Genomic DNA, 25,375 nt, shown 5'->3' on the forward strand with positions numbered 1-25,375 from the left:
AGTCACTTCGTTAATAATACGCTGTTCAGCACTGCACATTGCAAGATACGGAACACTACAAGTCCCACAATCCTTAGCCGAATACTTAAACAGGAAATGAGTTCTGCCGGGCGTCGGTAAATTACATTCGATTTCCAGCGAAGGCAACAACTCAGATGCGGCTTCACGGCGAATTTTGTAACTGATCAGAGAGCTAGCGGTAAAGGTAAGAAGCTCTAACACGCGCACGCAGTCAAACTAAATCATGACCGCTTTCACAGAATATACTGAATAGTTGCTCTGATTCCGCAGAACCTTGAACCGCGGGTTAAGAAGGAAAGGAAGCAACAAGCCAATAGACACGCGATCCACAGCAGATAGTGGAGCCGTACATGAGACTTCCTCGCCACAAAATGTAAGTCCCACTGTTGCAGACCGGGTAACTAACAAATCGGTCACTGGAACATTGTATTGATTCAAACCCTTTATTCCAGCAGATGAAAACACTGTATAACTCCTAAAGATTTCCACCAACGGGTATTTTAACCAAGTGGGCGCACCAAATCTCAAAACAAGTAAGTGCTGGCATAGCGTAAATATGGACACGAGATGTATACAGATACATTCCAAGACAAAAACTTACAAGAACACCCGCCTTTAATTTTATTGTTTAGGAAAGGGTGATAACTAAGGAACCAGATGCCCTGTGTCCACAAAATCATAGTGAATACCAACATACAATAAGAGGTAAATCTCGCATGTTTTACTTTCTTAATACTGGTCAAATGAACACTCGAGAATAGGAGATACTAAATGTCCCTCAATTTTACACCACAGGTAAACAGCTCAGCCCTGAGGAAGAACCCTATTAACTGAACAAAGGGTTTGGAAACGCGTCGGCTGTTCGGCTGTCTCAAAGGCAACCTAAATTCCATGGGTTTGCACACGAACATAGGGCGACTTAACCGAAATTATATGGCCCAATGTGTTAGGTCCTAACAATTAAATTTGCTTGGTCACAAGGACCTGTACCTGAATACTTTAAGGTGTACACAAATTGAGTTTGTTTTCTTGTTGAAATAGTGAAAGTGCAACTATTTATGAATGTGATGATCTGTTCATTTTTCGAAAGTATTGTTATTTATGACTTATGTCTGTATCGTTTTGACTATTGATGGAAAGTTTAATCCTCTGTAGCACAATTTATATGTGAATAATTTTGAATTTTGAAAATGTTGAAATGAAAACAATAAACCTTCGGAATCAATGAAAAGAAGGTACACACCAGCTAAATAAAAAGCGGTTGTGAGTTGAACTTGAGCCCTTGCATTCTTGTTTGTTGATACTAACCCTAAAATGGTGGACACCATTGTCCCCTATGAGAGTGACTCCCATTGGAGCCCCTCTGACCTCTGACCCTTGGAAGGTTTTGGCGCACTTTGTGTAACCTGCAAACCTGACAGGAATCCCCTCAGGAGTTACAAGTACACAAAATGGCTGCCTTAGGAAGCCCAGTACGGTGGCTCCTAATGACCAAAAAGATACCTTGAAAGGGCCATGTCATTGACATAGCCAGGGAAGGTTCTAGAACCTTCTGGCTCATGCTGGCATCCTAGGGCACTGGCTATAAAAGGCCCAGTCCCTGGCGTCCATAAGAAGAATGATCAAAGAACACCAGAAGAAGAGGACTTGACCCCAGATTGACACCTGCCCTGTTAACCCCCTGAGGCAGGTGATAGCGCAGGCAGAAGAGCAGCAGAGGTTGCTGGCGTGGACCCTGACTGGCGTTCCAGTCAGAAGCGTGAGCAGTGACCTCTAGCCTTCAGCGCCTGGTCAGCGAGTGCCCAATTGCCCCTCAGAGACTTTGGCCATAGTTAGAGCCTCCCCGCCCCCCAGTGGTGAGATCGCAACTGCAACTCTTAAAAGTGCCACCTTCAACTTAGGTGCCTCCTGGCGGGCGTTCGGACGTCTCCGAACCCACCGCCGTCGACGCGCTGTTTGTGGATAGAAGGTGAGGGGCTGCGCTGGGGCGGGGAAAGGCTGGCCTTCATTTGGGCGAGATTACTGTCTCTGCCCTGCCCGAGTGACTTGGGAGCTGGTGTGTGGGCGGGAACCCCCCCGTGAGTGAGCTCGGAGGGAGGATCGCGGAGCCCCTGGAACCCCCCTTCGCCCTTGGGAGAAGTGCCATACTGACTGGAGCGCTTACCGGCGCCGCCGAAGTGAGGTGGGCCGTCTCTACCCCTGAAGTTGCCGCGTTGTTGTGGAACTGTGATGCGGTCTCATTTTGAACTGTGCGCGCAGGTGTTTTGGCCCCTCCGGCAGCCCGTTCGACGGTCCCAAGACTCGTGAACTGGAGCCGCCTTCGGAAACCCCGCCTGCGCTGACAGAAGCGCACAGACTCCTCCGGCAGCAGTAGCATTGAACCGGCTGGCCGCGGAGTGTAATTGCCGTAGTCATTTTATGCCTTTATCTTCCAGATATACGCGCAATGAGTTGTGAGTGCAACTAAGGGATTATCACGCGTATCTTGTGCCCAGAGAGCCCGAACCCGTGAACACTTCAAAAACTGTAAGAGCACGCATTCCGCATTGAATGACAAACGTAATGTGTTTACCCTGAAAGTGATTAATTGGTGGCAGCGATACCAGAATGACCCTGTGATATTTATGTGAAACGATCAGTATCTAACCTGCTAGGAAACTGTCCAGTCATTGCTGATATTTATTCCAGTCATTGCTGATATTTATTCCAGTCATTGCTGATATTTATTCCAGTCATTTCGGATATTTATTCCAGTCATTGCTGATATTTATTCTAATGTATTGAATCCTGATATTTATCCAGTATATTTATTTATTAGAGTCCAACTATTTATTCCTGAGAAACCAGTACACAGCTAATCAAACCCATGTAAGAAATGTGAATGTGATTACCTAAGTGAACTTCCTTCAAACCCAGAGAACTTTTACATAAACGAAACATATTTTTCTATAACAGTGGTGTGGTGTCCTACTTTTTGTGTGGTGTGCAGGTGTTGGACCCGGCCTCATGGCGTGGTCCTACCCCTCCCGCATGGCGGGCCCAGGACGACATCAGCCCTCCTCCGGACCTCGGGCGGCCCCTACGGCCCGACCCTGCACGCCCCAACACCACCGGTCCGGCTATCATCCCGGATCCCCATCACCGGCCTGGCTCCAGCGTAGGCCCATCACGACCTAAGCACGAGGCCGTGCCCGACTCCATCTTGGGTCCCCCACGTCACAACCACGTGGCCTCGGCCCCGGCCCAGGCTCCAGCGAAGCCCCGACATCGAGGCACCAAGATCCACCCAGGTGGTCGAGTGGCCACTCGACAGATCCCGGAGGAAGAGGAGTTTCGATGGCCCTCCAGCCGTCCCCGGACGCCTGGTATCGATCGCCCTCCGGCCTCCCTGGGCGCTGGCTCCACCCCCCTGCTGGGTGTCTGGACACCATCATCCCGGCCCCTCTGACCCCCAGGCGAGAGGGTCCGGACATCAAAGGACCTCCGTCCTATATCTGGGCCAGCCCCGGAGTAGGACGCCAGTTGTATCCTGGACTGGAAGCCCTGCTGACGGTGTCACGGCCGACACCAGACGAACTCATCCTTCCTGTAACCCGACGCCCATCTGAGAGCCTGCTGGCGCTGCCGCGGCCCACCTTGCTGAACCATCTGAGAGCCTGCTGGCGCTGCCGCGGCCTACCTTGCCGAACCATCTGAGAGCCTGCTGGCGCTGCCGCGGCCTACCTCGCTGAACCACCTTGCAAGCCTGCTGGCGCTGCCGCGGCTCGAACCTCTCGGAACCCCCCAGCTCGAGGATTGAGAGCTGTGCGTAGGGTATCCCTTCCCCGCCAGAGTGAGACTGTCCCGCTACCTTACCCCCTTTTCGAGACTTTACGGATCCCTCGATCCACCTGTATATACTGCCAAGAACCCGCAACCTTTATTACTTATAAAAGCCTGAGAACTTGACCTCCTGTGTGGTGTCCGTTTGTAGTGTTGTGATTACTCTGCTGTACGATCCTAGGAGAGGGCCCTCATTCAGGAGGCCTCTCGGTAACGCTCGGCTACTTCTCTACGGAGGGGTGGACCTAGGGGTGGTCAGTCAGACATCTTCTGCCTCCCCTGGGGTCGCCTTTCTAACAGCAGGGAGTTATTATTTGGTCATAGCCGGCTTAACACAACAGCCTTCTACCGCCTTGTCACTCAAGCCAAGCTACCCCCCTTTGTGCTGGGCTTGCCTATCGCAGGTCCAACAACCAGACTTCCCCTGATTGAGAGAAGAAAGGGTTTCAATGCCAAGTGTATAGCCCGAAACTCCAGCAGGGTGATATGGAGCTCGGACTCTGCTGGAGACCAGGGGCCTCTGATCTCCACATCTCCCATATGGCCGCCCCATCCTAGAAGTGACTCATCTGTTACAACAGTCAACTCTGGTTGGGGAAGGGAGGGGACCTGCCCTTGACTCAATCGCGGTTCGTCAGCCACCACTGCAGATCTTTAGCAGTTCCCTCCGAGATCTGGACCATGTCGGAGAGATTCCCCTGATGCTGCACCCACTGAGACTTCAGGTCCCACTTCAGGGCCTGCATATGCCAGCGGGGTTGAGTCACAAGCACAAGCAGGATGCAGGTGGCCATGAGGCCCAACAACTTCTGATCCAGGATAGAGGCTGAAACCTCAGTATCATAGGCAGAATGTCCTGGACTCGTAGCTCTGGAGGATAAGTCCAAAACTGCACTGTGTCCAGAACAGCTCAGATGAGAGGGAGCATCTGAGAGGGGGTCAGGTGTGACTTCTGCATGTTGATAGTGAACTCCAGCGAGTGCAGAAGGTTCGCCGCACTCTGGGAGTGGGAGACAAATGCCTGGGGCGGGCCTGCCTTAAATCGCCAATCGTGGCAGGCAGGACAGACGGACATGTGGAAATATATGTCCTGGAAATCGAATGTTACCATCCAGTCTCTAGGGCAGACAGAGCAAGTGTGCAAGTGTGAGCATCTTTAATTTCTCCTTTTTCAGGAAGATATTGAAAGGGCGCGGGCCTATGATAGAACAAAGGCCTCTGTCCTTTTTGGGCACCAGAAAGTAGTGGGAATAGCAATCACGCCCTACTTCTAATGCCAGCACGCTCTCAATGGCTCCTTTGGCCAAGAAAGCCAACACTTCCTGACATAGTAAGAAGGGGTGGTCCTCCATCAGCCAGTCATAAGTTGGTGGCATGGGTGGAGAGTTTGTCACAAAAAGGAGGGAGTAGCCCCTTTGGACTATTTGCGAAACTCAACGGTCAATGTTACTGACTTTCAATGGTGCAGGTGATGACAGATCCTGCCTCCCACTGGATTCCGATGATGGTTGAAGGTCAAACTAAAGGGATTTGGAGGCTGTGGCTGCCGGGTGGGTGGTCGATTGATCCAACCTCTTGCTGCTTGTCCCACACGGTTTATTAGACTCTACCACAAAAAGGCTGGGAAGCCTTTTGGCCCTGGTGGCTGAGAGGGTATGGAAGTGGTTGGAGGCCCCTTCTGTGGCTACAAGAGGTGTGCAAGGCAGACTGCAGATAAGAAGGGGCCATAGGCAATGCAAAGGACCTGGCCTTAGCTCTGCTGTCCTTAACACACTCCAGCGATGGGTCTGCCTTTAAAAAGTTTGCGAGCCACCAAAGGGTATGTCCATAAGCGAAGCTTGGACATCCCTTGAAAGACCACTTGTTCTCACCTAGGAGTGGCACTGCAGGGCCACTGACGATGAAATTGCTCTAACTAGTGAGTCGGTCGGGTCGAGTCCACTTCGTATGGTGAGATTTGCTGTGTCTCTCCGATCAGCAAGATACCGTGGGCAGCACTTGCACAATCAAATCCCAGATTGTACGGAAATATCGGCCCAAAATGCACACTGAGTTCACTGACCGCAGTGCAATGATTGCAGATGAGGACAGCCTCTTTCCAAAGGTATGAAGCTTTTTGGATTCCCTCTTTGGTGGAGCAGTAGGGAACACGCTGGGGTTGATCCTAGAGATGGAGGCTTGGACCACCAAGCTCCCTGGGGTAGGGTGCTGGGTAAGGAAACTGGGGTTCCCAGGAGCAGAGCGATGGCGGCGGGCAATTGTCCGATGCACAGGAACCCCTGTGCAGGGCTTGGACCAGGCCCTATGTAGGACTCAGTAAGGTTTCATTAAATGGAAGTAATGGTTTGGAGGGGGCAACACCTGTCCGAAGCACCTCTGAAATGAAATGAAATACCAGTATTTGTAAAGCGCACAGCTTTCTCCAAAGTGGTGTCCCGGCAGTTGGGGGCCCTCGGGAAGATTAAGCAAGCTGTTGCCCAGAGTCACATGGTGCTGGGCTGACCTGCCGCCGGTGATCTAACTGTGAGCCCCAGATTCCAGAGTCAGTCGCCCTGCCCGCTGCGCCACACCTCTGCCCTACCTCGGTAAAGATGTTTGTCTTGACCACCACTAAGAACAGGTTAACATCCAGGACCACCACCCCACTAAGCACCACCATTGCAAAAGAGGCTCCCTCCTCCATAGCCACGGTAGGAAGAGTGACCAAACTAGTGTGAAGCGAAGTGTCTAGCCCACTGGCCTTCACCAGTTTATTAGGTCTCGCGCCTGCGACGCATATGGCGAAGCCATATGCATCGCGCAGGCGCGATACTATAGCTGTGGAGTCTGCTTCCCAGGAGACAGAGACTGGCGCGCGCACGCTCTGGAAAGCGATCGGAGCCGGCCGCGCGCGCGCGTTCCCAATCTCCTGTCTCTCTGGTTCTCACTCCTGCTGGACGTCCCACAAACCCTCCCTCGCTCCCGCCGCTTTCCCTCCCTGCGCGATGCTCTTTTAACAGCCTGTGCTGCGAGAGACCGGCACACGCAGGCTGCTCTCCGGAGCTCCGAACCCTCCCTCGCTCCCGCCGCTTCCCCTGCGCGATGCTCTTTTAACAGCCTGTGCTGCGAGAGACCGGCACACGCAGGCTGTTTTTTTCTTTGTCATGAATAAAAATGCATTATTCGACAGTATTTTTTGCGGAAGTGTAAAATTGAGCAACAAGGCATGTTGTTGAATTAAAAAAATGGTTAAATGCTTGGTGCACTTTTTCCAGGGTTAAATCTTCACTGGTGAACAATGGGTCGGTTCTTGTTTATTTCGTGTTTGGAGCACTTCTATGCTGATGGTGATCTTTGTAACCAACCCTGAAACTTGATCAACACACACTATTGTGAAACTTCCAAAGTAACAAAGAGGCCAGTCGGAAGAGTCAATATCTATCTCTATTGCACTGGTCAGCAAATCCGTAGTCAGCTTTGAGGGAAATGAATAAGCGACAAAAAAAGTCACCATTTCAACTTTTATTTTTAGATCTGGCACCGCGGCGCTAGCACTCAGATAGCGTCTTGTAATTTAAGAAAAATAGTAATACTTACACAATGCATATACCGAGAGGCCGAGGGACTTTGGGTCATCGTCGTTCAGTGTTTGCTGTGCTAGAAAGTCCATCGGATTTTAGATAAGCCCACAACAGAATGCCTGCCCCTTCAGGCTATTGTCCTTGTCATAGTCTTTCAGATCCGGTGGTAAATGAGAGGGGGGAGTGCGTTGTGGATTAGTTGGCGACGAAATGGTCTTTTTGGATAGAGGGTGCAGGCGTTAGGCAAGTGGTGGCTTCTATGAACCCCATGCCACTGGAGGGGTTCGGGTAGAGGCAAGCAGGGCTGTCAGAAGGGAGGGGAACAGTGAGCGTTATTTCTCAGGGCACCTGCTTTTTTTCGGGGCCTGCGCTCGTGCTGAAAAATGTATCCATAGATTTTAAATGAAAGATGCATTGTTTATTCGGGGCGAGGCGCCTAATACTATTAGATTGTGTCACACGTTGTATCTGCCACGTTTTCTCTTTTCCTGTAGAACATGTTTTGTTTAAACTTGGAAACGGGCGCTCGTTTAATTGTAGGCCATCCTTTAGCTGTTGACTTGGGCCCCGCAAAAAGCCTGCATGCCTAATGTCGGGGTGCACTTGTCCCCTCAGCCCCAGTACAAACCACACTCAAATGTGCCCCCAGCAACTTCGGGCGCGGTGTTATTGCACCCATTGAATCTGGGTTCGGGAATACTCAATTTATGAGCTGTTTTGCTCTGCCGCAGGCAAGCCAGTCTTTACTCGACAGGCACTGGGGAGTGTCGTGATGGCATTATGCCTGCTTACTGTGCTACTGACTAGTAAGGGTCAAGCATGCCAGGCAGAAGAGACCACATCAAAAAACACGAGAAAGAGAAGCTGCTCTCCAATTTCCAGGGCCTCGCTCTCTGTTGTTTTTGGCAAATACGTCACAGAAAGGGCAGTGCTAACACTGTATTTCATTGACTTTTCTCTGCCACCTCTCTTCATCGCCCAGGGGCGTGAATTTTTTGAAGAATCCAGTAGTCCAAGAGAGGCATGCTTTTGAAAAATGTTCTGTTATAAAAAATGTACTTGTTCCTTTTTGTGCCATATGATGGCAGCATAGTAGCCTCTCTGATTATGCCAAGGCGCATATTATATCAGTGTTTGGATTCCAGCTAGGTTCTGATTTTGCCTCCTTTTTGCAGATAGTAGGTGCAAAGCAGTAGTTCCAGGATTGGAATCTGTTCACCGCCACAAACAGATGTGTGTCCAGTGGGCAAAGTAAACGTAAAAAAGTCTTGTCCTTGACCCTAAATTATATTTTCTGGTCTACAGGCGATAGGCATTTCACATCCCTAAGCTCCGCAACGCACACACTCTGCAGCGCAGTTTCCATGGCAGCGGATGTGTAATGCGAGAACTCTCAGCGCTGTTTCAGGTGTTGTATTCAGTAACCCCCAAATTTCCACCCGTAAATATGTTGCCATTCAAATAGTTTTTTGTTTTTTTGGAGCGCGGCTTTGTTACTTTAGTAAGAGGGTCAAAGACATATAGTTAAATATTTTCAGCTTGAAGGTTTCCCAGGGTGTGAAAAAAGAGCCTGGTCTCATTAAATTAAAAGCATATGCCATACACGTTATGAAAATAAATTTGCTTTTAAAGATGCTCCTTCGCATGGAAATGTTGGAGTACATGTGGGAAGGACACCCGCCGCTTTGTTCTTAGTCACATGCGCTTTAAGCAGCTCTCACCAGTCCTGATGATACAGACTATATATTTTTGTCAGAGGTGCTGGTGGAGCTGGAGTGAAAAGTAGGTGGGTCTTGTGGAACTAGGGTGATCTCGGTACCATCAAGTCACTCTGTGCTATTTTTAAGTACTATTGATGTAGTCAACAGGAATATAGGTTTACTACTCCCTTGTTGTAATAATCACAGTCCTGGTTGTTTTCACTTTGTCAAATGATAAGTTCACGCATACTCCAGAATTGTTTTCTGTCCTCGTTCTTATCTTTTGGAATCACAGATAAAGATTTCTGGGAATGGGCCCAACAGTAAAACCTGTAACCTTCTACAAGCACCGAGCTTGTGGGTGAAGGGTGGTTGGTTGCTAGAATGGGCGAATCAGTAGATGAATGAATACATTATTCTAAGGATGAGCGAGAGAGTGCTTCATGCTGAGTGATTGAGCGCATAGGTAGGTAATTAAGCCCGTCCAATGAAGAGTCACCTTCAGTTATACCACAACTATGTACTTTGCCAGTGCTTGTTATCTACTTGTTAAGTAGATGTGCACAATGTTTATCCCTGCAGACAGAGAGACAAAGAGATGGAAAAAGGGCCACGAAGAAAAGAAAGACCGACCAATATGTACCCAAGGACGAGAGCTGGCTGATGATGAAGGGGGCAAAGTGGTTTATTTAGAGTTAGACTGAAAGGGAAATCTAAGTAGGGAAGTGATTGATGGAAAAGACATAAAGATGGTAAGTACAAAGGCAAATGTCCACAGAGTAGGAAGTAACACACACATTAAATATGTATTTGTCCTTCATTTTGAGCGCACACATCATTTAAAGATGTATATATTAAACAAGCATTGGCATATCCAACATGTCTGTTTAAAGCAGAAACTGTTCATTCTCCTTGATTGGTGAGCTTTTATGTGAGTTATTGTAGATGGGTGAATGCTAGAATGAATCGATGTGTGGTTGAATTTATGCATTAGTGCATTGAATGGCAGAGTGTGTTGATGCACAAGAGTGTTGCATGTCAGGGTGATGTAAGTAATAACTCCAGGAAACCAGCGATGTCCAGTTATGAGTAAGAGTGGTTTATTCAAGAAGTAAGGTAAGAGCAAACTACCTCTCAGCTGACCCAACTCTTAACTGACAAGAGTCGAACCCAGGTAAGTCAGCAATGCACTGGAACCACCTAAGGCTCCAGAACGGCATTAGCTGAAGACACAAAGAAAGGGTTACATAAAAGGTAACATAACATTTACAACACAGGGACCAAAGATGGACGTTTCTCAGTCATGGTTTGCCCAAAGTCATACAGGGTAGTCAAGCCGTATAAGCGGGAGCCACCTCTTCTAATTTCAAAGTCATCACTTTAATCCCTAGAGCACATCTCCTGTGTCATGCCAAATGTGATTCCAAAAGGTCAACTGGTGTAAATATTACTCTCAGCAGACGTTTACACAGGACATTCTGGCTGCACACTAAACCAATAGCATGTGAATATATAGAGCTTCTGTTATGTGGTTATATAATGTTACAGTCTTCGGGTGTCTTGGTTCAAACCCTGGTGTGCTCGTTGGTCAACCTTTGCGATTCTCCCACTGAATCAAAGATTGATAGCTTTTAAACGCTGCTTGGGGCCTGTGAGAGACAGTACATATACCTGTGGTTCTTTAGGAAGAAGGTATAATTAGCCACTAACTAGGGAATAGCAGTAACTATGACCTGTTGCCACCTGCGCCCCTACCGTTCCTCAAGCACTTCAGTGGCATTGAGTGGCAACAGAACACTTCTTAAAATAAAGATTTGTCAGTCTAGCGAAACCCAATGGTTACCTTCATCTTTGCGCTGTTACTTCCTATTGGTGGCACAATGGGAGTCAGAAAATTGATATTTTTGCAAGAGATAAATCACTTGCATGAATCACAGGTCCTTCTGCACCTTTCTCTTCTAAGAATGTATTTCAGGTGTGATAGCAGGAATTGGGGCAACATATATCTAAGAGTGCAGAGCTTGCTGTCTCAAAGAAGGCTCTGTGTGTGTGTGTGTGTGTGGCTCTGTGTGTGTGTGTCTGTGTGTGTGGCTCTGTGTGTGTAGCTCTGTGTGTGTGGCTCTGTGTCTGTGTGTGTGGCTCTGCAAATGCAATAGGTCTCGCATTTGCGAGAGATTAAGCTATTGACATTGTAAATGACAATGCCATTTATTTATCTGTTTTCAAAACCAACACATAAATAACAATTTTGTCATTTACAGTGCCAATAGCTCTAACTTTTGCAAAGGCGAGACCGTTGCATTGTAAATGCTTGTCATACATGTTGTAGACCCTCACATTCCTCTCCCTCTCCAGACTATCAAGAGTAAAAGGCACTGGCTCTGCCCCTCAGAGGATGATCCCTGGCAGCGACGGAACTGGCATCGGGCAGCGCCCTTCCGTCCCTGTGTTGGAGTGAGGATTGAGGACGGTGCCGATGTGGGGGGTCGGCGGCACCGGGGGTGTCGGCACTGTCTCGACTACGCGAGCGGTCGAGTGGAATTTTCGAGCCCTGCTGTAATGGGTGCCGAGGAAGGTCTTGTTCTCACCAGCGACTCCAGTCTGGATCTAGCAAAGGATTCATGGGTCCCAACTGGTGCTGAGGACGAACCCACTGGCTGTGATCCAGTAGGGGCCCGTCCCAAACTTATCGGGACAGGAAGCGCTCCGCAGGAGTAGGGCACCCTTATTTGAGATGCATGACCTCATAAAATTCTTTGAGCTGGGCAGGGGTTGCTTCAGCACCCAGAAAGTCCGGGAAGTGCGGAGAGGACCTGGACTCAAACTCTGCCGAAGCAGGAGGCGTGAAGGACTGACGCTCCTGCGCCTCGTCGGATGACTTTGATGGGTGTGGTAAAATCGAAGACCTCTTTGACTTCTCTGAGTTTTTGTACTTATGGGACTCACCTGACTCACAACAACTTGGAGTGCAACGACAATCGCCGGGTGAGACCCAGGGAACGGTTTGCACCCGCGCGACTGAGATCTTGTGGACTGGTTTGACATCAGGCAGCGATGAGCTTGAGGAATCACTTCCTCAGCACCTTTGGATGCATGGCACGGCAGTCCTCACAGGTCTTGGGGTCCTGTTAACGCTCCATGCACCACAAACACAACACAAAGTGGCTCCACATAGTTTGAAACCAGCCAGTTGCTTGAGTGACTTTCCTCACACCAGGACAGAAAAACTCTCAAAAAGAGTTGACAAAATGTCTGGCAAAAGTCAGTTAAAAAATGACCGACCCTAGCTCAGACCAAATCGGGCCACTAGGGAAACACCTGATGGCATGCGCTAGGGTGGTGCCAATATAGGTACCGTGCATATCACTTCGGGTGCGGATCTGAATGATGACATCGACGAACATGCAGGGAGGGGTACTGCTAAAAAATCTTCCGGATCCAGTCTGACGCCTGGGGATATTCTACGGTAAGGAATCTGCTGCTAGAAGTCCCTATCTGATCCCTGGTTTCTGCCTTGAGGTACGCTGCCTTTGATTCTGCATTGGGTTAAACATCCCAGGGTTATGGAAAGAGGTGCACTTACATGGGCAGTGCACAGTGCACTCATTCACATACATTGGTTTCACACTTTGGGGGGGGCACCATACCATCACATGTATTGAGCCCAGAGGTATGTACTCAATATCAACCCGATTATGAGTTGCACACTCCTTTTCAATTCCATGCAGAGTGGCACACTCCGTGTCTCTAAAAGAATCGCATACCCCCATCCATGCCTAGCAAAGACACATATTCAATTGCCTTGTCTTGCGGAGTTGTGCATCACCCAGTCCATCCCCTGCAGAGGCACATATGTTCATCTCCATCCTGTGCAGATATGCAAACGAGTCTGTTCATTCCGTGAAGATGTGTGCATTCCATATCCATCCACAAAAAGGTGCACGCTGGCTGTACCTGACATGCAGAGGGGCTCACTCTATCCATCCCACGAAGAGATGGCTGGTCCCTTTCCCTGACATGCAGAGGGGCAACGAGGAGGAGCGCACGCCTTATCCTAGACATGTAGAGAGGCACATTCTATCCCACAAAGAGGAGCGCGCTCCCTATCCTAGACATGCAGAGGGGCTCGCTCTAGCCATCCCGCGAAGAGAAGCGCGCTCCCTATCCTAGTTATGCAGAGGGGCTCACTCAATCCATCCCACGAAGAGGAGCGCGCTCCCTATCCTAGACATGCAGAGGGGCTCGCTCTAGCCATCCCACGAAGAGAAGCGCGCTCCCTATCCTAGTTATGCAGACGGGCTCACTCAATCCATCCCACGAAGAGGAGCGCGCTCCCTATCCTGGACATGCAGAGGGGCTCGCTCTATCCATCCCACGAAGAGGAGCGCGCTCCCTATCCTAAACATGCAGAGGGGCTCGCTCTATCCATCCCACGAAGAGGAGCGAACTCCCTATCCTGGACATGCAGAGGGGCTCGCTCTAGCCATCCCACGAAAAGAAGCGCGCTCCCTATCCTAGTTATGCAGACGGGCTCACTCAATCCATCCCACGAAGAGGAGCGCGCTCCCTATCCTGGACATGCACAGGGGCTCGCTCTATCCATCCCACGAAGAGGAGCACTCTCCCTATCCTAAACATGCAGAGGGGCTCGCTCTATCCATCCCACGAAGAGGAGCGCGCTCCCTATCCTGGACATGCAGAGGGGCTCGCTCTATCCATCCCACGAAGAGGAGCGCGCTCCCTATCCTAAACATGCAGAGGGGCTCGCTCTAGCCATCCCGCGAAGAGAAGCGCGCTCCCTATCCTAGTTATGCAGAGGGGCTCACTCAATTCATCCCACGAAGAGGACCGCGCTCCCTATCCTAGACATGCAGAGGGGCTCGCTCTAGCCATCCCACGAAGAGAAGCGCGCTCCCTATCCTAGTTATGCAGACGGGCTCACTCAATCCATCCCACGAAGAGGAGCGCGCTCCCTATCCTGGACATGCAGAGGGGCTCACTCAATCCATCCCACGAAGAGGAGTGCGCTCCCTATCCTGGACATGCAGAGGGGCTCGCTCTATCCATCCCACGAAGAGGAGCGAACTCCCTATCATAGACATGCAGATGGGCTCGCTCTATCCATCCCACAAAGAGGAGAGCGCTCCCCATCCTAGACATACAGAGGGGCACGCTCTATCCATCCCATTAAGAGGAGCGCGCTCCCTATCCTAGACATGCAGAGGGGCCCGCTCTATCCGTCCCACGAAGAGGAGCGCATTCCCTGTCTTAGACATGCAGAGGGGCTCGCTCTGTCCAGCCCACGAGGAGGAGCGCGCTACTTATCCTAGACATGCAGAGGGGCTCGCTCTATCCATCCCATTAAGAGGAGCCATCTCCCTATCCTAGACATGTAGAGGGGCTTGCTCTATCCATACCACGAAGAGGAGCACGTTTTCTAACCCAGACATGCAGAGGGGCTCGCTCTTTCCATCCCACGAAGAGGAGCACGCTCTCTACCCTAGACATGTAGAGGGGCTCGCTCTGTACATCCCACGAAGAGGAGCGCGCTCCCTATCCTAGACATGCAGAGGGGCTCGCTCTATCCATCCCAAGAAGAGGCGCACGCTCCCTTTCCTAGACATGCAGAGAGGCTCGCTCTATCCATCCCATGAAGAGGAGCGCGCTCCCTATCCTAGACATGCGGAGGGGCTCAATCCCACGAAGATGAGCGCGATCCCTATCCTAGACATGCAGAGGGGCTCGCTCTATCCATCCCACGAAGAGGAGCGCGCTCCCTATCCTAGACATGCAGAGGGGCTCGCTCAATCCATCCCAGGAAGAGGAGCGCGCTCCCTATCCTAGACATGCAGAGGGGCTCGCTCTATCGATCCCACGAAGAGGAGCGCACTCCCTATCCTAGACATGCAGAGGGGCTCGCTCAATCCATCCCACAAAGAGGAGCGCGCTCCCTATCCTAGACATGCAGAGGGGCTCGCTCTATCCATCCCACGAAGAGGAGCGCGCTTCCTATCCTAGACATGCAGAGGGGCTCGCTCAAACCATCCCACGAAGAGGAGTGCGCTCCCTATCCTAGACATGCAGAGGGGCTCGCTCAATCCATCCCACGAAGAGGAGCGCGCTCCCTATCCTAGACATGCAGATGGGCTCGCTCTAACCGTCCCACGAAGAGGAGCGCGCTTCCTATCCTAGACATGCAGAGGGGCTCCCTCTATCCATCCCATGAAGAGGAGCGCGCTCCCTATCCTAGACATACAGAGGGGCGCGCTCTATCCATCCCACGAAGAGGAGCGCGCTCCCAATCCTAGACATGCAGAGGGGCTCACTCTATCGATCCCACGAAGAGGAGCGCGCTCCCTATCCTAGACATGCAGATGGGCTCGCTCTATCCATCCCACAAAGAGGAGAGCGCTCCCCATCCTCGTCATACAGAGGGGCTCGCTCTATCCATCCCATTAAGAGGAGCGCGCTCCCTATCCTAGACATGCAGAGGGGCTCGCTCTATCCGTCCCACGAAGAGGAGCGCGTTCCCTGTCTTAGACATGCAGAGGGGCTCGCTCTGTCCAGCCCACGAGGAGGAGCGCGCTCCTTATCCTAGACATGCAGAGGGGCTCGCTCTATCCATCCCATCAAGAGGAGCCAGCTCCCTATCCTAGACATGTAGAGGGGCTTGCTCTATCCATACCACGAAGAGGAGCACGTTTTCTAACCCAGACATGCAGAGGGGCTCGCTCTATCCATCCCACGAAGAGGAGCACGCTCTCTACCCTAGACATGTAGAGGGGCTCGCTCTGTACATCCCACGAAGAGGAGCGCGCTCCCTATCCTAGACATGCAGAGGGGCTCGCTCTATCCATCCCAAGAAGAGGCGCACTCTCCCTTTCCTAGACATGCAGAGAGGCTCGCTCTATCCATCCCATGAAGAGGAGCGCGCTCCCTATCCTAGACATGCAGAGGGGCTCGATCCCACGAAGAGGAGCGCGATCCCTATCCTAGACATGCAGAGGGGCTCGCTCTATCCATCCCACGAAGAGGAGCGCGCTCCCTATCCTAGACATGCAGAGGGGCTCGCTCAATCCATCCCACGAAGAGGAGCGCGCTCCCTATCTCAGACATGCAGAGGGGCTCGCTCTATCGATCCCACGAAGAGGAGCGCACTCCCTATCCTAGACATGCAGAGGGGCTCGCTCAATCCATCCCACGAAGAGGAGCGCGCTCCCTATCCTAGACATGCAGAGGGGCTCGCTCTATCCATCCCACGAAGAGGAGCACGCTTCCTATCCTAGACATGCAGAGGGGCTCGCTCAAACCATCCCACGAAGAGGAGTGCGCTCCCTATCCTAGACATGCAGAGGAGCTCGCTCAATCCATCCCACGAAGAGGAGCGCGCTCCCTATCCTAGACATGCAGAGGGGCTCCCTCTATCCATCCCGTGAAGAGGAGCGCGCTCCCTATCCTAGACATACAGAGGGGCGCGCTCTATCCATCCCACGAAGAGGAGCGAGCTCCCAATCCTAGACATGCAGAGGGGCTCACTCTATCGATCCCACGAAGAGGAGCGCGCTCCCTATCCTAGACATGCAGAGGGGCTCGCTCTATCCATCCCACGAAGAGGAGCGCGCTCCCTATCCTAGACATGCAGAGGGGCTCGCTCTATCCACCCCAGGAAGAGGAGCGCGCTCCCTATCCTAGACATGCAGAGGGGCTCGCTCTATCCATCCCACGAAGAGGAGCGCACTCCCTATCCTAGACATGCAGAGGGGCTCGCTCTATCCATCCCAAGAAGAGGCGCACGCTCCCTATCCTAGACATGCAGAGAGGCTCGCTCTATCGATCCCATGAAGAGGAGCGCGCTCCCTACCCTAGACATGCGGAGGGGCTCGATCCCACGAAGAGGAGCGCGATCCCTATCCTAGACATGCAGAGGGGCTCGCACTATCCATCCCACGAAGAGGAGCGCGCTACCTATCCTAGACATGCAGAGGGGCTCGCTCAATCCGTCCCACGAAGAGGAGCACGCTCCCTATCCTAGACATGCAGAGGGGCTTGCTCTATCAATCCCACGAAGAGGAGCACACTCCCTATCCTAGACATGCAGAGGGGCTCGCTCAATCCATCCCACGAAGAGGAGCGCGCTCCCTATCCTAGACATGCAGAGGGGCTCGCTCTATCCATCCCACGAAGAGGAGCGCGCTTCCTATCCAGGACATGCAGAGGGGCTCGCTCAATCTATCCCATGAAGAGGAGTGCGCTCCCTATCCTAGACATGCAGAGGGGCTCGCTCAATCCATCCCACAAAGAGGAGCGCGCTCCCTATCCTAGACATGCAGATGGGCTCGCTCTATCCATCCCACGAAGAGGAGCGCGCTTCCTATCCTAGACATGCAGAGGGTCTCTCTCTATCCATCCCATGAAGAGGAGCGCGCTCCCTATCCTAGACATACAGAGGGGCTCGCTCCATCCATCCCACGAAGAGGAGCGCGCTCCCTATCCTAGACATGCAGAGGGGCTCGCTCTATCGATCCCACGAAGAGGAGCGCGCTCCCTATCCTAGACATGCAGAGGGGCTCGCTCTATCCATCCCACGAAGAGGAGCGCGCTCCCTATCCTAGACATGCAGAGGGGCTCGCTCTATCCATCCCACGAAGAGGAGCGCGCTCCCTATCCTAGGCATGCAGAGGGGCACGCTGTATCCACCCCATTAAGAGGAGCACGCTCCCTATCCTAGACATGCAGAGGGGCTCGCTCTATCGATCCCACGAAGAGGAGCGCGCTCCCTATCCTAGACGTGCAGAGGGGCTCACTCGATCCATCCCACGAAGAGGAGCGCGCTCTCTACCCATGACATGCAGAGGGGCTCGCTCTATCGATCCCACCAAGAGGAGCGCGCTCCCTACCCATGACATGCAGAGGGGCTCGCTCTATCCATCCCACGAAGAGGAGCGCGCTCCCTATCCTAGACATGCAGAGGGGCTCGCTCTATCTATCCCATGAAGAGGAGCGCGCTCTATATCCTAGACATGCAGAGGGGGTCACTCTATCCATCCCATGAAGAGGAGCGCGCTCCCTATCCTAGACATGCAAAGGGACTCACTCTATCCATCCCAAGAAGTGGAGCACGCTCCCTTTCCTAGACATGCAGATGGGCTCGCTCTATCCATCCCACGAAGAGGAGCGCGCTTCCTATCCTAGACATGCAGAGGGTCTCCCTCTATCCATCCCATGAAGAGGAGCGCGCTCCCTATCCTAGACACACAGAGGGGCTCGATCTATCCATCCCACGAAGAGGAGCGCGCTCCCTATCCTAGACATGCAGAGGGGCTCGCTCTATCCATTCCACGAAGAGGAGCACGCTCCCTATCCTAGACATGCAGAGGGGCTCGCTCTATCCTTCCCACGAAGAGGAGTGCGCTCCCTATCCTAGACATGCAGAGGGGCTCGCTCTATCCATCCCACGAAGAGGAGCGTGCTCCCTATCCTAGACATGCAGAGGGGCTCGCTCTATCTATCCCACGAAGAGGAGCGCGCTCTATATCGTAGACATGCAGAGGGGCTCGCTCTATCCATCCCACGAAGAGGAGCGCGCTCCCTTTCCTAGACATGCAGAGGGGCTCGCTCTATCCATCCCACGAAGAGGAGCGCGCTCCCTATCCTAGACCTGCAGAGGGGCTCGCTCTATCCATCCCACGAAGAGGAGCACGCTCCCTATCCTACACGAGCAGAGGGGGTCACTCTATCCATCCCACGAAGAGGAGCGCGCTCCCTATCCTAGACATACAGAGGGGCTCACTCTATCCATCCCACGTAGAGGAGAGCCCTCCCTATCCTAGACATGCAGAGGGGCTCGCTCTATCCATCCCACGAAGAGGAGCGCGCTCCCTATCCTACACGAGCAGAGGGGGTCACTCTATCCATCCCACGAAGAGGAGCGCGCTCCCTATCCTAGACATGCAGAGGGGCTCACTCTATCCATCCCACGTAGAGGAGAGCGCTCCCTATCCTAGACATGCAGAGGGGCTCGCTCTATCCATCCCACGAAGAGGAGCGCGCTCCCTATCCTAGACATGCAGAGGGGCTCGCTCTATCCATCCCACGAAGAGGAGCGCGCTCCCTATCCATCCCACGAAGAGGAGCGCGCTCCCTATCCTACACAGCAGAGGGGGTCACTCTATCCATCCCACGAAGAGGAGCGCGCTCCCTATCCTAGACATGCGGAGGGGCTCACTCTATCCATCCCACGAAGAGGAGCGCGCTCCCTATCCATCCCACGAAGAGGAGCGCGCTCCCTATCCTACACAGCAGAGGGGGTCACTCTATCCATCCCACGAAGAGGAGCACGCTCCCTATCCTAGACATGCAGAGGGGCTCGCTCTATCGATCCCACCAAGAGGAGCGCGCTCCCTACCCATGACATGCAGAGGGGCTCACTCTATCCATCCCACGAAGTGGAGCGCGCTCCCTATCCTAGACATGCGGAGGGGCTCGCTTTATCCATCCCATGAAGAGGATGCGCTCCCCACCCTAGACACGCAGAGGGGGTCACTCAATCCATCCCACGAAGAGGAGCGCGCTCCTTATCCTAGACATGCGGAGGGGCTCACTCTATCCATCCCACGAAGAGGAGCGCGCTCCCTATCCTAGACATGCGGAGGGGCTCGCTCTATCCATCCCACGAAGAGGAGCACGCTCCCTATCCTACACGAGCAGAGGGGGTCACTCTATCCATCCCACGAAGAGGAGCGCGCTCCCTATCCTAGACATACAGAGGGGCTCACTCTATCCATCCCACGTAGAGGAGAGCGCTCCCTATCCTAGACATGCAGAGGGGCTCGCTCTATCCATCCCACGAAGAGGAGCGCGCTCCCTATCCTACACGAGCAGAGGGGGTCACTCTATCCATCCCACGAAGAGGAGCGCGCTCCCTATCCTACACGAGCAGAGGGGGTCACTCTATCCATCCCACGAAGAGGAGCGCGCTTCCTATCCTAGACATGCAGAGGGGCTCACTCTATCCATCCCATGAAGAGGAGCGCGCTCCCCACCCTAGACACGCAGAGGGGCTCGCTCTATCCATCCCACGAAGAGGAGCGCGCTCCCTATCCTAGACATGCAGAGGGGCTCGCTCTATCAATCCCATGAAGAGGAGCGCGCTCCCTATCCTACACATGCGGAGGGGCTCACTCTATCCATCCCACGAAGAGGAGCGCGCTCCCTATCCTACACGAGCAGAGGGGGTCACTCTATCCATCCCACGAAGAGGAGCGCGCTCCCTATCCTAGACATGCGGAGGGGCTCACTCTATCCATCCCACGAAGAGGAGCGCGCTCCCTATCCTACACGAGCAGAGGGGGTCACTCTATCCATCCCACGAAGAGGAGAGCGCTCCCTATCCTAGACATGCAGAGGGGCTCGCTCTATCCATCCCACGTAGAGGAGCGCGCTCCCTATCCTAGACATGCAGAGGGGCACGCTCTATCTATCCCACGTAGAGGAGCGCGCTCCCTATCCTAGACATGCAGAGGGGCACGCTCTATCCATCCCACGAAGAGGAGAGCGCTCCCTATCCTAGACATGCAGAGGGGCTCGCTCTATCCATCCCAAGAAGTGGAGCACGCTCCCTATCCTAGACATGTAGAGGGGCTCGCTCTATCCATCCCATGAAGAGAAGCGCGCTCCCTATCCTAGACCTGCAGAGGGGCTCGCTCTATCCATCCCACGAAGAGGAGCGCGCTCCCTATCCTAGACATGCAGAGGGGCTCGCTGTATCCATCCCACGAAGAGGAGCGCGCTTCCTATCCTAGACATGCAGAGGGGCTCGCTCTATCCATCCCACGAAGAGGAGCGCGCTCCCTATCCTAGACATGCAGAGGGGCTCGCTCTATCCATCCCACGAAGAGGAGCGCGCTTCCTATCCTAGACATGCAGAGGGGCTCACTGTATCAAACCCACGCAGAGGAGCGCGCTCCCTATCCTAGACATGCGGAGGGGTTCACTCTATCCATCCCGTGAAGAGGAGCGCGCTCCCTATCCTAGACATGCAGAGGGGCTCGCTCTATCCATTCCACGAAGAGGAGAGCGCTCCCTATCCTAGACACGCAGAGGGGCTCGCTCTATCCATCCCGTGAAGAGGAGCGCGCTCCCTATCCTAGACATACAGAGGGGCTCGCTCTATCCATCCCACGAAGAGGAGAGCGCTCCCTATCCTAGACATGCAGAGGGGCTCGCTCTATCCATCCCACGAAGAGGAGAGCGCTCCCTATCCTAGACATGCAGAGGGGCTCGCTCTATCCATCCCACGAAGAGGAGAGCGCTCCCTATCCTAGACATGCAGAGGGGCTCGCTCTATCCATCCCACGAAGAGGAGCGCGCTCCCTATCCTAGACATGCAGAGGGGCTCGCTCTATCCATCCCATGAAGAGGAGCGCTGTCCCCACCCTAGACACGCAGAGGGGCTCGCTCTATCCATCCCACGAAGAGGAGGCCGCTCCTCCCTGACTCCGAATATTAACACTTGGTATTGGTACCCATCTTAACATTTGTTACCCCCTCCAGCCCTTCTCAGATCCCTCTCCCTCACACCAAGGTGGTGGAATAAAAGATGGAATCTGTACACACAGACCCCCTGGGAGATGGGGCGTGCACCCACCCCGTGCAGAAGAGCCATCACCTCTTCAGTGCATTTCTTCAGGGCGCAGATCTGCTATTTCTGCAGGTTTCGTATTTAAAGGCTGCAGGATCACCTTCACTCGGTCTCTTGCAAACACCCACCTACAGCTGAGCTCTGGGTAATTAGATGCATCCCGGACAGCCAATCAGCTGTCAGGCGGCGGATACTGATCTCTCTTTATTTTTAGCTCTGTGCCTCCCCCTCCAGATGCAAAGAGAAATCTGTTTGTTCTGCGAACAGCAGAAGCCGCTGCCTGGAGCCCACTGCATAGCGGTGAGAGGCCTTCCGAGGCGCAGAGAGCGCTGCAGAGGCACTGACTGCAGAGATAGGGGCCCGAGAGGCACTGACTGCAGAGACAGGGGCCCCGAGAGGCACTGACTGCAGAGACAGGGGCCCCGAGAGGCACTGACTGCAGAGACAGGGGCCCGAGAGGCACTGACTGCAGAGAGAGGCCCCGAGAGGCACTGACTGCAGAGACAGGGGCCCCGAGAGGCACTGACTGCAGAGACAGGGGCCCTGAGAGGCACTGACTGCAGAGACAGGGGCCCCGAGAGGCACTGACTGCAGAGACAGGGGCCCCGAGAGGCACTGACTGCAGAGAGAGGGGCCCCTGAGAGGCACTGACTGCAGAGAGAGGCCCTGAGAGGCACTGACTGCAGAGAGAGGCCCTGAGAGGCACTGACTGCAGAGACAGGGGCCCTGAGAGGCACTGACTGCAGAGAGAGGGGCCCCTGAGAGGCACTGACTGCAGAGACAGGGGGCCCGAGAGGCACTGACTGCAGAGAGAGGGGCCCCTGAGAGGCACTGACTGCAGAGAGGGGCCCTGAGAGGCACCGACTGCAGAGACAGGGGCCCTGAGAGGCACTGACTGCAGAGAGAGGGGCCCGAGAGGCACTGACTGCAGAGAGAGGGGCCCCTGAGAGGCACTGACTGCAGAGACAGGGGCCCGAGAGGCACTGACTGCAGAGACAGGGGGCCCTGAGAGGCACTGACTGCAGAGAGAGGGGCCCGAGAGGCACTGACTGCAGAGAGAGGGGCCCGAGAGGCACTGACTGCAGAGAGAGGCCCTGAGAGGCACTGACTGCAGAGACAGGGGCCCTGAGAGGCACTGACTGCAGAGAGAGGGGCCCTGAGAGGCACTGACTGCAGAGAGAGGGGCCCCTGAGAGGCACTGACTGCAGAGAGAGGGGCCCGAGAGGCACTGACTGCAGAGAGAGGGGCCCGAGAGGCACTGACTGCAGAGAGAGGCCCTGAGAGGCACTGACTGCAGAGAGGGGACCCTGAGAGGCGCTGACTGCAGAGAGGGGCCCTGAGAGGCACTGACTGCAGAGAGAGGGGCCCCTGAGAGGCACTGACTGCAGAGAGGGGCCCTGAGAGGCACCGACTGCAGAGACAGGGGCCCTGAGAGGCACTGACTGCAGAGAGAGGGGCCCGAGAGGCACTGACTGCAGAGAGAGGGGCCCCTGAGAGGCACTGACTGCAGAGACAGGGGCCCGAGAGGCACTGACTGCAGAGACAGGGGGCCCTGAGAGGCACTGACTGCAGAGAGAGGGGCCCGAGAGGCACTGACTGCAGAGAGAGGGGCCCGAGAGGCACTGACTGCAGAGAGAGGCCCTGAGAGGCACTGACTGCAGAGACAGGGGCCCTGAGAGGCACTGACTGCAGAGAGAGGGGCCCTGAGAGGCACTGACTGCAGAGAGAGGGGCCCCTGAGAGGCACTGACTGCAGAGAGAGGGGCCCGAGAGGCACTGACTGCAGAGAGAGGGGCCCGAGAGGCACTGACTGCAGAGAGAGGCCCTGAGAGGCACTGACTGCAGAGACAGGGGCCCTGAGAGGCACTGACTGCAGAGAGAGGGGCCCTGAGAGGCACTGACTGCAGAGAGAGGGGCCCCTGAGAGGCACTGACTGCAGAGAGAGGGCCCTGAGAGGCACTGACTGCAGAGAGAGGGGCCCTGAGAGGCACTGACTGCAGAGAGAGGGGCCCGAGAGGCACTGACTGCAGAGAGGGGGGCCCTGAGAGGCACTGACTGCAGAGAGAGGGGCCCGAGAGGCACTGACTGCAGAGAGAGAGGGCCCGAGAGGCACTGACTGCAGGGGGCCCGAGAGGGACTGACTGCAGAGACAGGGGGCCCTGAGAGGCACTGACTGCAGAGAGAGGGGCCCGAGAGGCACTGACTGCAGAGAGAGGGGCCCGAGAGGCACTGACTGCAGAGAGAGGGGCCCTGAGAGGCACTGACTGCAGAGAGGGGGGCCCTGAGAGGCACTGACTGCAGAGAGAGGGGCCCGAGAGGCACTGACTGCAGAGACAGGGGGCCCTGAGAGGCACTGACTGCAGAGACAGGGGGCCCGAGAGGCACTGACTGCAGAGAGGGGCCCTGAGAGGCACTGACTGCAGAGAGAGGGGCCCGAGAGGCACTGACTGCAGAGAGAGGGGCCCCTGAGAGGCACTGACTGCAGAGAGAGGCCCTGAGAGGCACTGACTGCAGAGACAGGGGCCCTGAGAGGCACTGACTGCAGAGACAGGGGCCCTGAGAGGCACTGACTGCAGAGACAGGGCCCCTGAGAGGCACTGACTGCAGAGACAGGGGCCCTGAGAGGCACTGACTGCAGAGACAGGGGCCCCTGAGAGGCACTGACTGCAGAGACAGGGGCCCTGAGAGGCACTGACTGCAGAGAGAGGGGGCCCGAGAGGCACTGACTGCAGAGAGGGGCCCCTGAGAGGCACTAACTGCAGAGAGAGGGGCCCCTGAGAGGCACTGACTGCAGAGAGAGGGGCCCCTGAGAGGCTCTGACTGCAGAGAGAGGGGCCCAAGAGGCACTGACTGCAGAGACAGGGGTCCCGAGAGGCACTGACTGCAGAGACAGGGGCCCTGAGAGGCACTGACTGCAGAGACAGGGGCCCCGAGAGGCACTGACTGCAGAGAGAGGGGGCCCTGAGAGGCACCGACTGCAGAGACAGGGGCCCCGAGAGGCACTGACTGCAGAGAGAGGGGCCCGAGAGGCACTGACTGCAGAGAGAGGGGCCCTGAGAGGCACTGACTGCAGAGAGAGGGGGCCCGAGAGGCACTGACTGCAGAGACAGGGGCCTGAGAGGCACTGACTGCAGAGAGAGGCCCTGAGAGGCACTGACTGCAGAGAGAGGGGCCCTGAGAGGCACTGACTGCAGAGACAGGGGCCCCGAGAGGCACTGACTGCAGAGACAGGGGCCCTGAGAGGCACTGACTGCAGAGACAGGGGCCCTGAGAGGCACTGACTGCAGAGAGGGGCCCGAGAGGCACTGACTGCAGAGACAGGGGGGCCCGAGAGGCACTGACTGCAGAGACAGGGGGCCCGAGAGGCACTGACTGCAGAGAGAGGGGCCCCTGAGAGGCACTGACTGCAGAGAGGGGCCCTGAGAGGCACCGACTGCAGAGACAGGGGCCCTGAGAGGCACTGACTGCAGAGACAGGGGGCCCGAGAGGCACTGACTGCAGAGAGAGGGGCCCCTGAGAGGCACTATCTGCAGAGAGGGGCCCTGAGAGGCACCGACTGCAGAGACAGGGGCCTCTGAGAGGCACTGACTGCAGAGACAGGGGGCCCGAGAGGCACTGACTGCAGAGAGAGGG

The 25,375-nt window shown here is 54.6% G+C and overlaps 1 pseudogene; it reads right to left on the bottom strand.

Annotated features, from left to right (window-relative positions):
- LOC144752879 (COMM domain-containing protein 5-like) overlaps window positions 1-25,375 on the bottom strand; it is a 130,131-nt pseudogene that overhangs the window by 24,121 nt on the left and 80,635 nt on the right.

Source organism: Lissotriton helveticus, chromosome 5_1 (genome assembly GCF_964261635.1).
Source record: "Lissotriton helveticus chromosome 5_1, aLisHel1.1, whole genome shotgun sequence".
NCBI lineage: Eukaryota > Metazoa > Chordata > Amphibia > Caudata > Salamandridae > Lissotriton > Lissotriton helveticus.